Here is a 13360-nt window from a genome sequence, read left to right on the forward strand (position 1 = left end):
CAATCAGCTATGTTTGTCATTCCCATTGGATGCTCAGAATGTCACTGCTCACTCCAAGGAAGCCCTTCAAGCCAGTTCCTTGTTCCGTACTCACTGCCTCAAACATCCCAGAGAACATCGTTGCTTTCTAGCCACAGATAGAAGACGTTTCAAGTCCTTACTGATGTTTTCTTATTGTTAGGGACCAAAGTCTAGACACTAGAGATGCACAGGGAATTAAAAGAGATCAAAAGTGTAGCTGTTATTTGATTTTTGGAAAAAGACATAATTTTTTAAAAAAGGAATGTGTTTGCACTGGTTTTTCCATTTTGACATGTCATGTTACCTTCTTTTCAGTTTGCTTTATCCTGTCATAGTCTGTGGTCTCATCAGCCTTGGTGCCTTCTCCTTCCTTGGCAAGCTTTGGCCTCTCTGAGTCACTTCCCAACTATTGCCCTGTGACACAGCCTCTGCCTGGACCCAGATGTACTCTCCTGTCCTTACACAGTATACCTCCAGCACTTTCCGCTTTGGCCAGTTAACTTGCTATGGAAACCAGGCTATCAGTTTCATCTCAACCAGCCTACATTGATGGCAATTTGGTTTGGGGAGGCTCGATACTCTTCTAAATTCTGCTCCATGAGAAACCTGCTTTATAGAAGTGACATCTTTTATTTTATTACTAGAAAAATGCTATGTTTGTTATAGGTAATTTGGAAAAGTCACTAAATTACATGACAGAAATAAAAATCAGTTATACTCTAGCTTTCTCTCTGTAGACTCCCTAAAACAAAGGATGTTTCTAGGTGTCATGGCATACACTTGGGAGCTTAGCACTCTGGGAGTCTGATGCAGGAGGATGACAAGTTGAGCCCAGCCTGGCAACTTTAGGGACTTAGTAAGACTCTGTCTTAAAATAAAAAGGGCTAGAGATACAGCTCAGCAAGGAGGCCTTTTTAGCAAATTCATCTTCAAACCTGGTGAGTTATTTCACAGTATGAGCAGAGTTTACATCTGGGGCATGGAAGTGAAACGAGAAAAGAGAAATCTTTTTATTGTCTACACTTGTGTATTGTTGGGATTTTTTTAAAAAATCAAGCATTAAATTCCTTCATAGCAATAAATATGATTTTAAACTTTGAATAATAAAAAAAACCCATGGCAAATACTGTTTTGTGCTTCCTTTTAATCTTCTTTGTTCCCCTTTAAGGCTTCTATTTCCTTCTGCATCATTAGTACCATAAGCCATGCTTAATTTTTTCCTCCTACATTTTACCTTAACTTAGAGGATGTAGCAAGCACTTTCGCATATATAAAATATTCTTGGGACAGAAAGCTTGTAACAGCTGCATGATATTTTGTCATGAGGATGTCCCATAGTTTATTGGATCCTGTTGTTGGCAAAGGATTGTTTTAAATCTGGGAAATACATGAAAAATCATTTCCAGAAGGGAAAACTGCAGACAAGTGAAGTTGATCATCTGTCCAAGTGTAGCCAGCTGGTGGGAGGCTGGCTGGGAGGAGACCTGAAGCTCTTGAGCACCTGGCCTCTGCTCTGGCTGTTGTCACATGTTGCCTCCTGGAGCTCTGCAGGGTACTTTTGGGACCTAACTGTAGGGCACTGCCTACATTCTTTCTAAATTACATTTTGTAATTTGGGGCACATTACTCTTGCCTGTCAAGATCATTTTTTATCTTCTGTCATATAACCATTAGCTAATGAGGGACAGTGTAGCCAACATCAGAAATTGTGGCTCTATCCTCTATCAAGATGTGTGTCCTAAATCATCTATGTGCCAAGGAAGGGGAAATATTGTCATAGTTTGATCAGATAATTCCAATGGTCACCAGCAATTATAGGGAAGGGTACTAATTAGCAGATCTCAGTCCCTGTTTCTCAGGGATCCCCTGGGTTTGACATTCTGTGATCAGCAGCATTCCAGCAGGAGGCCTGGACTCTGCCCAAGGGCCAGTGCTCACAGGATGGAAGAGGAATAATTACTGGGTGGAGAAAAGAAGGAGAGGAGAGAACAAGTGCTGTGGCAGACTCCGTGCTTGGCTCATGGTACCAAGGCTTGGATGGCAGAAGCATGGTAGGAGGGGAATCCTGGAGGACAGGATTGGTGTAATATGGGGGAAAACACGTAGATCAGGAGACTCTCCCTTTGCTCAAATTAAGGAACATTTTCTCATCCTGAAGCTCTAAGCACATGGAAGAAATTCATAACAATACAGATTGTTCTTGAAAGCTGGGGCTTAGTCTGATTTTTTCCCTTCACATTTTATAAAACACATTTTATCCCAACTTTACAAATGAAACTTTGACATCAGTGCCTGTCATCACTAGAACCACTTTTTGAGTCATCTAGTATAATTCTTTTCCAGATCATATCATATTCATTCCACTTTATTTATTTGAAATATAACCCCCTTAAAATCTGTCTTCAAAATATTGTGGTTCAGGACTATTCTGCATTGACATTTTTCGCAGACTGCCTTTCAGAAAATGCTTAATTTATGTGGATGTGACTAGCAGACACTAGAGAATGTGATGGTTTCTATTTGTGGGTAATATTAATCCATTGGCCATATGGCAGTGTTAATTTCTAGTACAAATTCCATTTGTATGATGTTACAGCTCATTCTTGGACTGCTGTAAGTGTGTAATTTATCAATGTGAAAAATGAAATTTGAAATGTAATAGCCCAGAGTTAATATGGTGAGCTGCACAAGGGAATTGTGTGTGTTTGGAGAGGAGCTGTTTCCATGGGAACTAAACTCTTTGCAAAAGGCCCCCAGGTACCTGGGCTGCAATGTGAGTCCTGCACCCAAGCCGAATGATCTGGGTTCCAGGCTCAGTGCTCACATGAATTTCCAGGGGCTGTGGTCACTCAACTTCTTTGGGATTTAGCATTTTTACCCATGAATTGAAGAAGCCAGACTTGTCCCATGGTTACTAGACTCTGAAGTATCAATGACAATAATAAGACTTTAAAAAACTTTAGATTTTTAGAACAACTTTGGATTCACAGAAAAATTGCAAACATAGGCAACTTCTCCTAATTTTATCCATCATTCAGCTCCCCTAACATTTTACAGAAGCACAATACGATTGGAAAAACTAAGAAATTAACAGAGGTATAGTACAGACTTTATTTGAATTTCATCAGCTTTTTCTTTAAGATCTTTTTTTCTGTTCCAGATCCAGTCCAAGACACCAAATTGCATTTAGTTCTTGTGTCTCCTTAGTCTCTTCCAATCTGTGATCATTTCTCAGTCTTTCCTTATTATGACCTTATTAGTTTTTATTAAAGAGTACTGGTCAGGTATATTGTAGACTGTCCCAATCAGTAATATTTTAAAAAAGAAAATAAGTAAGTAAATAAATAAATAAAGAGTCTATGGTTGGCAATTTTTTATTTTTACAAAGTATATGAGTAAGATCTCTGGGTTGCAAGTAACAGGAAACCAGGTCAAAAAGGAAATTTGTTAGTTCATAAAACTGAAACGACCAGAGGCATTTGTGGGTTCAGGATGACATTTCCACGCTGTCCATCCAGTTCCACCCTGTCTTTTGGCTTGGTTCTTCTCAGAATTGTTGGGTTCTTTTCAGATATGCACTTACCACTTAGTCACAAGGTTGCTGCCAGCAGCTCACAAGGCTATATGTATGGCGTGTGTGTGTGTGTGTGTGTGTGTGTGTGTGTGTGTGTGTGTGATGCTGGTCTCCTTCATTTTCTCCACTAAGCTCTGAGTAGTTCTGCCTTGGCCATTTGTCCAAACCTGAACTAATGGAGAAAGTAATCCCTTTTCTGCTCTGCAAGGATGTGTTGTCAGAGACATGGCCACCGTTTTGTAACCATGGGGGAGGGGGAGTCCAAGCTGAGAAAGACAAAAACCTTAAAGATTGATAAGAACCTGGGTTCTGGGTGATACCATATAATTGCTGAATTAACCAACCTGTGGATCATATGAGATAATAAATTTCCCTATTGTTTAAACTCCTTTTTGATAGGCTTTATATTACTTGCAACCAAAAGTATCCTGAGTGACACAATGATACATTGTACCTGTTTCCCTAATAAAGGTTTATTTTAGGGGGAGCACCTGTAATTGATGGCCAAACAGAATAGAGCTTAACATATTCTGGTTCATAGTTTTCATCAAAATTATTATTGGGGTTTTTTTTTTTGGTACCAGGGATCGAACTTGGGTCCTTGCGCTTGCGCAGCAGGCAGTGAAACCACTGAGCTAAATCCCCGGCCCAAAATTATTATTGTTGAAAACTCCACTTTCACATAGGCATTTTGGCAAAAGCTGAAGTGATACTCTTCAATTCCACACAGCCCAGAACATTATACTAATAGCGCTGATGTTTCCCAGTAGCATCTTCCCATGAGAGCTGGAAGGAAACTCCGGGGACAGGCCACTGTGAGGACAGGAATGGTTCACTTGGACCATTCTGTACCCAGGCTTCTGATCACCTTGTAGCTTCTACATTCCACAATTGCTCAGAAAGGGACACCTCTCTCTACTGGAGAACACATTCTCATGACAGAGACGAGAGTTCCCTGGGTAGGCATGGACTGTCTGCAGCCCATAGTCTTAGTCAGTCTATGCCAATGACATACAGGTATGGAGTCCCTAGCAGCAGGGACCTTCCTGTCAGTACAGTTTGGTTTTCTGTCAAGGAATTGTTTTAAGGACTAAAGGAGTGAAATGCATTGACTTCTACTGTATGGACTCTTTCTTTACACTGTATGGACTCTTTCTTCCCCCTTCTTTTCTTTTCTTTTTCTTTTTAAGGAGCATATAACCTGGATTCATTAATTTTAGGCGACAATAATTTAAAAGACAGAAAGCGGTCCCATATTATAGGCATAAAATTGACAATTTGTACAATAAATGATGAAGAAAACTGATCCATGGTACACTTCTTTCTTTAATGATGTATGTACAACTTTTGCTTACCCTTCTGCTTTTTAAAATGAAACAATTTCTACTCCTTCCTTCCCTCCCACACACACTTTCTCATGAGCAGATGCACACCAACATAAATGCTCTCAGACCTTTTGCACGTCCACATATTTTGGGCATGTACATAAAGTTATTTATAGGGCTTAATCCATGAATCATAGGCAGAAGATTCTTATTAGGAATGGGCAGAGCCCTCTCAAAGCTTGCATAGCATTTACAGTATTTGAAGGTAGAAAACAACATTCTATCAGAAGCCTAGACATTCAACAGCCTTCTCTGAATTTTAATATTAAAAATTCAGATATAGTATCAAGCCCCAGGGGCAATAATCTGATATGAGAGCAGGTCTTCAAGAACATTTGCTGGGGAAATGAATGACACCCTACCCCAGGGGATTTTTTGGATAAAAATTCACAAAGCAGAACTTTAGGGAAAATCAATTATTTCAGGATAAATATCCGTGGATTGCTAAGTGCTGAAATGATTTTAAAAATTTTTCCATAGTTAAGCTTCCACAGGACTGTGGACAGTCTCATGCAGATTTGTTACTTTTTAGTGAACTAAGTTCTGTCTTTAGTGTGAAAGTGGCTCTGTTTCCCAAGAGCAGTTTTGGGTTGGCTGTGTGTTTACAGCAGACCACATGGAGGCCCCAGGGCTGGGGCAAGTGCTTCATTGCTCAGTCTTACATGGTGGCTTTTGGTCTCAAATTAGTTTTACTGAAACTCTATCTTGATGTGGGTCACAGCTTCCTTTTTTTTGCTTAAAAACTTTTTTCAACTTTAAAAACAAACATAAAAACCACCCTGCCATTTCCAGAAATTTCTGTACTTCTTATTTCCTGTTGGCTTATTTAGGGGCATTTTTTGCTAATGAAGTTTCAAGATGATTTCTTGAAACTGTTATAAGGTTACATAACTTTGCTGATTTAAAACTATCTTCCTTGGAAAAATTCTAAACTGTTGAGTCTCTTTCTCCTTTTTGAACAGAAGCTTCCTTCTTAACTATTGGTGGCTGTGATGGTGAAAACAGAGTGGATTTCACACCATATTAATCTCAGTGCTGAAGAATCCCAATCCATGATGCATTTTTTTCCCTCTGATACCAGGCTTAACAATTTTCTGTTTTTCTTACCTCCTATTGTGATCCTGCCAATTTATGCTGTCTCACCTAAATCTACCATCCAGCTCCTAAGCATGGACCTGTGGGCCTGCTTTTGGGCTCCTGGGACAAGTCAAGAAAACACTTCAGGACTTGGGGCTGCAACCTGGACATGGTCTCAGTTTCCCCACCTGCAGAACATGGAGCCTGCAGTGGGTATCTTTACAGATCTTTCAGACCCAGGCTTTCTGTGTTCTGGTATTTCACTAGATGCTGACTAGTTTCTAAATTAAGCCTTGGGGAAGAAAATTCTGGACTTCTTTGTCTTAATTTTTCTTCCTAGTAACTGCAAAAAAAAAAAAATGTGTCTCCATTACACATTTCTTTCCCACTCAATCAGGGCCATGTGCTTGAGGTGGGAACACGTGTACTTCTGCAACTGCAAAGATAATGGCATTTGCACACTTACCAATGTAGAATGTTTTGCTGCTTTTCTTAAATCTTAACCACTATGATTATTCAGTTTTCTCCCCAAGCATAAAGATTACAGGTATGAAGACAAATTGCAAGGAGGCCAGGCTTAGGTTGAGACCACTGGCCCCTTGTATCTGGGTGATCCTGGCTGTCTGACTTGTCTTTATTCCACCTGTAAGGCCCCCACCTGGGCTGCAGGGCTGTGTGGGGTTAAAATGATGCACTGAAGTCCCTGAGAAGAGTGGCTGACCTCATAACAAGTTATTATATTGTAGCCTGTCACCTGTTGGCTGGAGGAGAGGCATTGGATTGTTCGGTGAGACCCCTCAGGATTGACTTTAGACCCTTATGGAATTCTCAATGGAATGTGATGGGCTATAAATAAATAAAAAAGAAAGCAAAAATAGAGACTTGCTTCCTGTGACTCTTTTAGGTTGCTGGGTGAGGAGTGCTTATTCAGAGTCTTGTGGCTCTCTCCTTATGTCTTTCTCCCAGTCCTTAGTTAGAATGAAACAAAAGAACTTTCCCAGAACTTTCTCATTCCTCCATGGCCTGGCTGAGAACGCTCTCGGAAATTCCATCTTGTGTTTGTTGCCTGTTTCCATAGTTACCCAGATTCCAAGCACTGGCCCTGGGCCCACCACAACTCATCCCTCAAAGTCTCCCTGGCAGAGGACAAGCATTCCTTCTCCCCGTAGCGCGTCAGAGCCAAGGAAGGCTGCTCTGCTTCCTCCGAAGCCCCTGTCCCAGGCCTGCTCCCGTGCTGGTCTAGGTAGTTCTCTTTGGCATCACGTTGGAGCTGTGAACACAAATAGCAGTTTCTTTCATTTTTCATCTCTTCATTTCAGACTGTCAGAACAGTTCCCAGATCACACAGCCCAGCCCCGAAGATGGGGAACTGCCTCAAATCCCCCACCTCGGACGACAGCTCCCTGCTTCCGCAGTCTCAGTCCCACCCGGCTGGCTTTGGCCAGGGCGCGGAGCGGTATCCCGAGCCGCCGTCGCCATGTCAGGAACAAGTTCCAGTTCCAGTGTATCATCCAACACCTAGTCAGACTCGGCTAGCAACTCAGCTGACCGAAGAGGAACAAATCAGAGTAGCTCAAAGAATAGGCCTCATACAGCTTCTGCCTAAAGGAGTTTATGACCCTGGAAGAGACGGATCAAAAAAAAAAAGATCCAGGAGTGTGTGATCTGTCTGATGGACTTTGGTTACGGGGACCCGATTCGATTTCTGCCGTGCCTGCACATGTATCACTTGGCCTGTATAGACGACTGGTTGATGAGATCCTTCACGTGCCCCTCCTGCATGGAGCCAGTTGATGCAGCACTGCTTTCGTCCTGTGAGACGAGTGCTATTTTTCCTAAATAAAATAACTTTCTTCTCCCCTCCACCGATTCTTTTCTGAAGTTACTGGCATTTGGGTCAAGGTTTCATTAAAAGCTACATTTTATAACACGAGCACCAAAAAAGTAGTTTTAAGCTTGTTTGCACAGTTCTTTCCATTGGAAATGGAATTCATTGCCTTTCAAAATAGTGTATTATTATTATTGTTGGGGTTGGCTCTATGCTTGAAAACCACTTTATTTATAACCTGTTGTAAGTGCTGTATTCTGTTTGCAGTTAGGAAATGCAGAATTCAAAGTGATTTCCTAGCTTGTAAGCAAGCTGAGGTGCACTAGCCTTTTTCTATAAAAAAATGAGTTAATGCGTCAAGAAACCAACTCCAGCAAGGTGGTTTAATAGTATCCTTTCCTATGTGTTCATCTTCTCTTCATTTCAGCTGAGGAATTACTTTCTTGTACCAAACATTACACCCTTGGAAAACATTCCAGATGGTTCTCATTAACATTCCAATTCCTTTTTTTTTTGCAATTTCTTTTTTTTCTAGTCTCCTCAAACTGCTATCTTAGAAGTAAGCAAACACCAGTTTAAGGAGCCAGCTCCAATGAATAGTCTTTTTCAGGGATCCCCTTATATACCCATAAAGGAGCCTCCAGGTCCTTTTCTTGCCAGTGGCCACCTACCCCTTCATGGCACTGCTGTGGGTAGTGTTCCATGGCAGGCTTTCTGAACTGGTCATCACGGAGACCCCAAACACACCCGGGGGGTGATGGTGGTGGTGGTGGTGTTCTCTTAAAGGGGCAAGAAGAGGGGCAGAGCCCCCTGCTCCCCAGTAGGACCTCGCCCTGAGGCGCCCCTGCTGGGGGACTGTCTGCCCCAGATGTGGCCTTCACAGGTGACTGAAGATATCTGCCCTGGGGGTGAGCAGATGCTCCAGGGAGCTGGGGTGGGGGTGGAAGGAGGACTGCCAACGCCTTTTGGCCACAACTGCAGCTAAGCAAGCCACAGGCCATGCTTCCACATCTGGAAAAATCTGCTTGCGCAGAAGTATGTGCGTCTCCAAGCATGTGTATTTAATGCATTTTTATTTCCAACTTTATATTACCAAGAAAAATTTAAAATACAGAAAAGTTGTAAGTAGTACAAAAAGATTATTCACATCCCTCTCCCTGGATTCAACAAGTGCTACATTTTGTCATATTTGTCCTTTCTCCTTGCCCCCATCTCTCCCTTTCTAAATAGATGCATATCTTTTGCTTATATTTGAAAGTTGGAATCTTGCTTATAAAGTGTTTTAGAAGTGTTCAAATTATATATTTACATAATAAATAAATATATTCTTATTATTAAACATTCAAACAATACAGAAGTCTAGAGTAAAGTAAAAGCTGGAATGGACCCCTCCACCTCCCACCCTCTCCATCCTTTTCCTGATCTATGTCTGTGTTTATGCAGACATATATATATATATATATATATATATATTTAGATCCAAATATAAATTTTTGTGTGTATTTTAAGACATAAATGAGATCATACCATACACGTTGCATTGTGATTTGTTTTTCACTTGGAAAGATGTCTGAGATTTTTTCATATCAGAACTTAGCTCATTCTTTGATGATTGTAGGGTATTCCAAAGAATGATTACAAAATAATTTTCTTAACAATTCTCTTTTGATGGACATTTCAGTTCTTTGTTATTATTTTTCCATTACTCACAATGATGCAATCAATATTCTTGGGAAATATTTCCTTAAGGACATGAGCCAATATTTCTCTTTAACAGATACTTAGAGCTGGAGTTGCTGGGTTGGATGTGATGCACCTTTGGATAGATGCTCCCCAACCGTTCTGGAGAACAGTTGCTGCAAGATACACAGCCTACAAGACAGCCTATTTCCCTCACCCTCACCAACACTAAGTCTTTCGATTTTTTCACTGAGCTAAGTCCCTGGCCTGTTGATTTTTTTAAGTGTTGACATTCTGAATGAGAAATAAAAGCATTTTTGGTTCAATTTGTATGTTTAATTGTTAGTGATGTGCTGGAGTTCAGGTACAGAAGGCAGAAGTCATTCTTGTTTGTGTAGGGAGAGATTTACCGTTTGGAATTGTGTGTTTGAAATTTTGTCAGACTAGGTGAAATGGCGATTCTAGGCTGAGCGTCTAGGACTGACCCCTAGAACTTCAGTGTAGAATGGATCCACCAAGGGAGCCTCTTACACATCCATGACCTGGACCCTAGGATTAGGAAGGTGAGACCCAACTACAGATTTGACAATCTGGAAACCAGGAGGATCCAGCCATACCTGGTCTCTAGGAACACAGTGTAGGAACAAATGCAGAATGGATGAGCACATCCTGTCTACGACAGACATGATAGTTACAGACCAGATATAGACCCTAAAGTCTTTGCTATTGTTGCGGCAGGAAAAATGCAAACCAAAGTGCAAAAATCAAGGATCTTCTCAAGCTTGTTTGTCATTAGTTAGTAATATCTTGAGGGTATATTGAATCAGAAGAAGCCAGGCTACATGCAGAAGCTTAGCTCTGAGGGAGATTGGGAATTGTAGACATTGGCTTTCCATGCTCCAGCAGGCAGAAAGTCAAGCTGCAGGCTGGTGGTGTGGAGCTCAGTAAGTCAGTCTGAAATATATGCCACAATCATGTTTTCACGATTTATGGTTTTTTTCTATGAATTTCCTCATTGCCTATTTTTCTACTGGGGTTATAATATTTTTCCTATTGATTTATAGAAATTTTTATGTGTTACCTGGGAAATAATTTTTGTCTGCTATATATGCTATGATCACCTTCTATTCCTTTAATTTTATATTTTTGGTCATGTAGAAATTTGAAGTTTATCTATTTTATACTTTCTGGTCCCTGGGTTTTATAGCTTACTATAGGAGGCTTCTGTCTCAAGGTTCCTTAAGCATTCGACTACATTTTCTCATAACACTTTTATAAATTTTTTATGTTTATTTCTTGGAACTATCTCTAACATGTGACATGAGGTAAGAATCTACCTTGGCTGTCTTTTCTTAAATGACAAATCAATTGTCTTAGAAGAACTTCAAAAATTTTCTTTTTAGAACATTTTAAATATGGAGAATTTTTTAAAATAAAAAATGACCTCTTTTCTTTTTCTGAAACAAAGGCAGGACAAAGCTTTAAAATTTTAACTTGTAATCACTTCATATTTGTGTTACCTAAAAGCTTCAGAAATAGGGGGTTTGGCGTTTCCCAAAGCACAGATATGACAAGTTCATTTCCCTAAACAAAAGCCATGACTGAACCCCCTTTCCTGAAAGGCTAATCCTTAATCGTTGTTGACCAGCCCACTGTCTGGTCTGCGGCCCCTCACCCCCCACTCCTCCGAAGTCTTGCTTCCTTCCTTGGTCCTTTCCCTAGAAGGGAGGTCACATCAGTTGAATTGGCTGACAAAAGCAGAAAATGTGTGCAGATATCTATGTCAGCAATTTCTTTATGACCTAGTAAATCTATTTATGATGCTTCTCTCACCTGTTGGTAGTTCTCCATGTGGTCGCCATTAGTGTTTGGATAGAACAATTCTTTGTTGCAGTGTATTAATGACCCTGGCCAACATCCCACTAAATGCAGCAGTCTTCTCTGACACCTACCCCCATCCCAGTCATTGTGACAAAGAAATGCACCCACATGTTGCCAAACACACCAGCCACACCCCTTAGTTAAAAGGTTGAGGGAGAGAAAAACTGGAATTGAATCAGAAATGATAAAATGTTATCACCATAAGGCACTTTTCCCAACTCCCCTTCTACTCTTTGGATAGCCAATTGTAGTTTTTCAAAGGCTTCTTTTTCTACAAAGTTTTCTTAAAATTCCATCAATTGTAGATCTGTTTCTCCTTTGACTCCTCCCTTCCATGGCACCATCTTTATATATCCATCATCCACCCATCCATCCATTCACTCATCCATCTAGGTGTCTCTCTTTACAGTAACTATTTATTGAACATTTATTGCGCTTTGGGCACACTTCCCACTTTCTTCTTATATTATGGCTTTTGACATGACTATCTTATCTGGTCTCACACATTATGATCTCAGGCAGAATCCCACATCTGACCAACTTTTGCATCTTCAAGTGCTTGTGGTCACTGCTGAATAGTAGTGAAATGGAAGTAATTGACTGGAGACATAAATTTTGATACACATCCCAAATCTTTTTTCAGAAACCTGAGAATAGGTTTATTACAAACAAAGTATGCTTTCCTGGGCTTCACAATATTTACATTATTATCTGAAAAAAAAAATGACCTACAACTCCACCACTTTTTCAGGATATAAAGTAAGATGTGTCAATTTCCTTTCTCAGCCAGTCCAATCTTGTCCCAACAGGTAACTACTGCCTGGAGTTTACTGTCTTCCCTTCTAGACATTATAAAATATGTTTATGCAAATTCACAGATAGCTATGCCCACATATGCATTTGCTAAATTACTCACATACTAAAGGCTAGATGAAGCATGAATTTGAGAATACTGTTATTAATTCATGCAGTAATAAATTACAATGTTTAACTTAAATGTGTATAGTTCTTTGTGATTACCAAAGAGTCTTGAATACATTTTTACCCCCTAACGCTGGGGGGGAAGGCCCAGAGAAGTTGGCAGACAGGCTCCAACAGTAAATGTTGGAGTAGAACTTGAACCCAGGTCTTCTGCCTTCTAAGTCATTGTTGTTTCTATTGTGTGAAATAATATCTGAGGGCTATTTGAGAATGTTTCTTTCCATAATGAAATATTCTTTGTTTGACTTCAGTGCTCAATTCCTAAATATTTTATTGCATTGATAATAAACAAGAGCTAATATTTATCAAGTGCTTACCATGTGTCAGAAACCCTACTAAGCACTTGACTTGTATTATCTCACTTAATCCTCCAAGAAGCCCATCATGTAAGCAGAACTTTCAACACCATTTTCAACGAGGAAACTGAGGTTCCAAAAGGGAAATATTTAGCTGGAAAGGATTTTCTGTCTCCAAGGTTTGTACATGTAGCCATTGTACTTTAGCACCGATATACATTCTACTGAAGTGTAATGTTACATAAGCGACTCTTATGTAAAACAAAATGTGATATGACTTTGATGAGTTCTACTTTAGAGATATTTTCCATATAAAAAGAGAGACAGTTCTAATGTGTAGAGTTAGATATTTAGATAATGGTTAAATAACAGCAAGAGAGAAAAAACAGCAAGCAAGAGAGAAACAAGAACACATAGAGAATCATTCAAAGACAGAACTAGGATGAAACAGGCAGAGTCAATGGGAAGACAGGGACCAGAGGCCCAGCCCTTGCTACTTCTGCCATGAATCCCCTGGGACTTTCCAACCCAACCCGAGACTCATTTTTCTTGTATCCCTTGGTCCCTTGGTGCCTGCATTCTTGGGCTATGAACTTGGACTCATGAGGCCCTCATTTCTCTAGCTGGAGGGCAGCTG

At 40.3% G+C, this 13360-nt stretch overlaps 1 pseudogene across 1 annotated transcript; it reads left to right on the top strand.

Annotated features, from left to right (window-relative positions):
* Positions 1-7139: 7139 nt before the first annotated feature.
* On the top strand, positions 7140-8005 carry LOC101723621 (RING finger protein 11 pseudogene; annotated as a pseudogene). The gene is made up of 2 exons (XR_015440815.1): positions 7140-7300; positions 7377-8005. The product of XR_015440815.1 is annotated as an RING finger protein 11 pseudogene (transcript).
* The last annotated feature ends 5355 nt before the right edge of the window (positions 8006-13360 follow it).

The sequence above is a fragment of the Heterocephalus glaber genome, unplaced genomic scaffold (genome assembly GCF_053883595.1).
Source record: "Heterocephalus glaber isolate CG9 unplaced genomic scaffold, H.glaber_assembly_v1.0 deba00001504, whole genome shotgun sequence".
NCBI lineage: Eukaryota > Metazoa > Chordata > Mammalia > Rodentia > Bathyergidae > Heterocephalus > Heterocephalus glaber.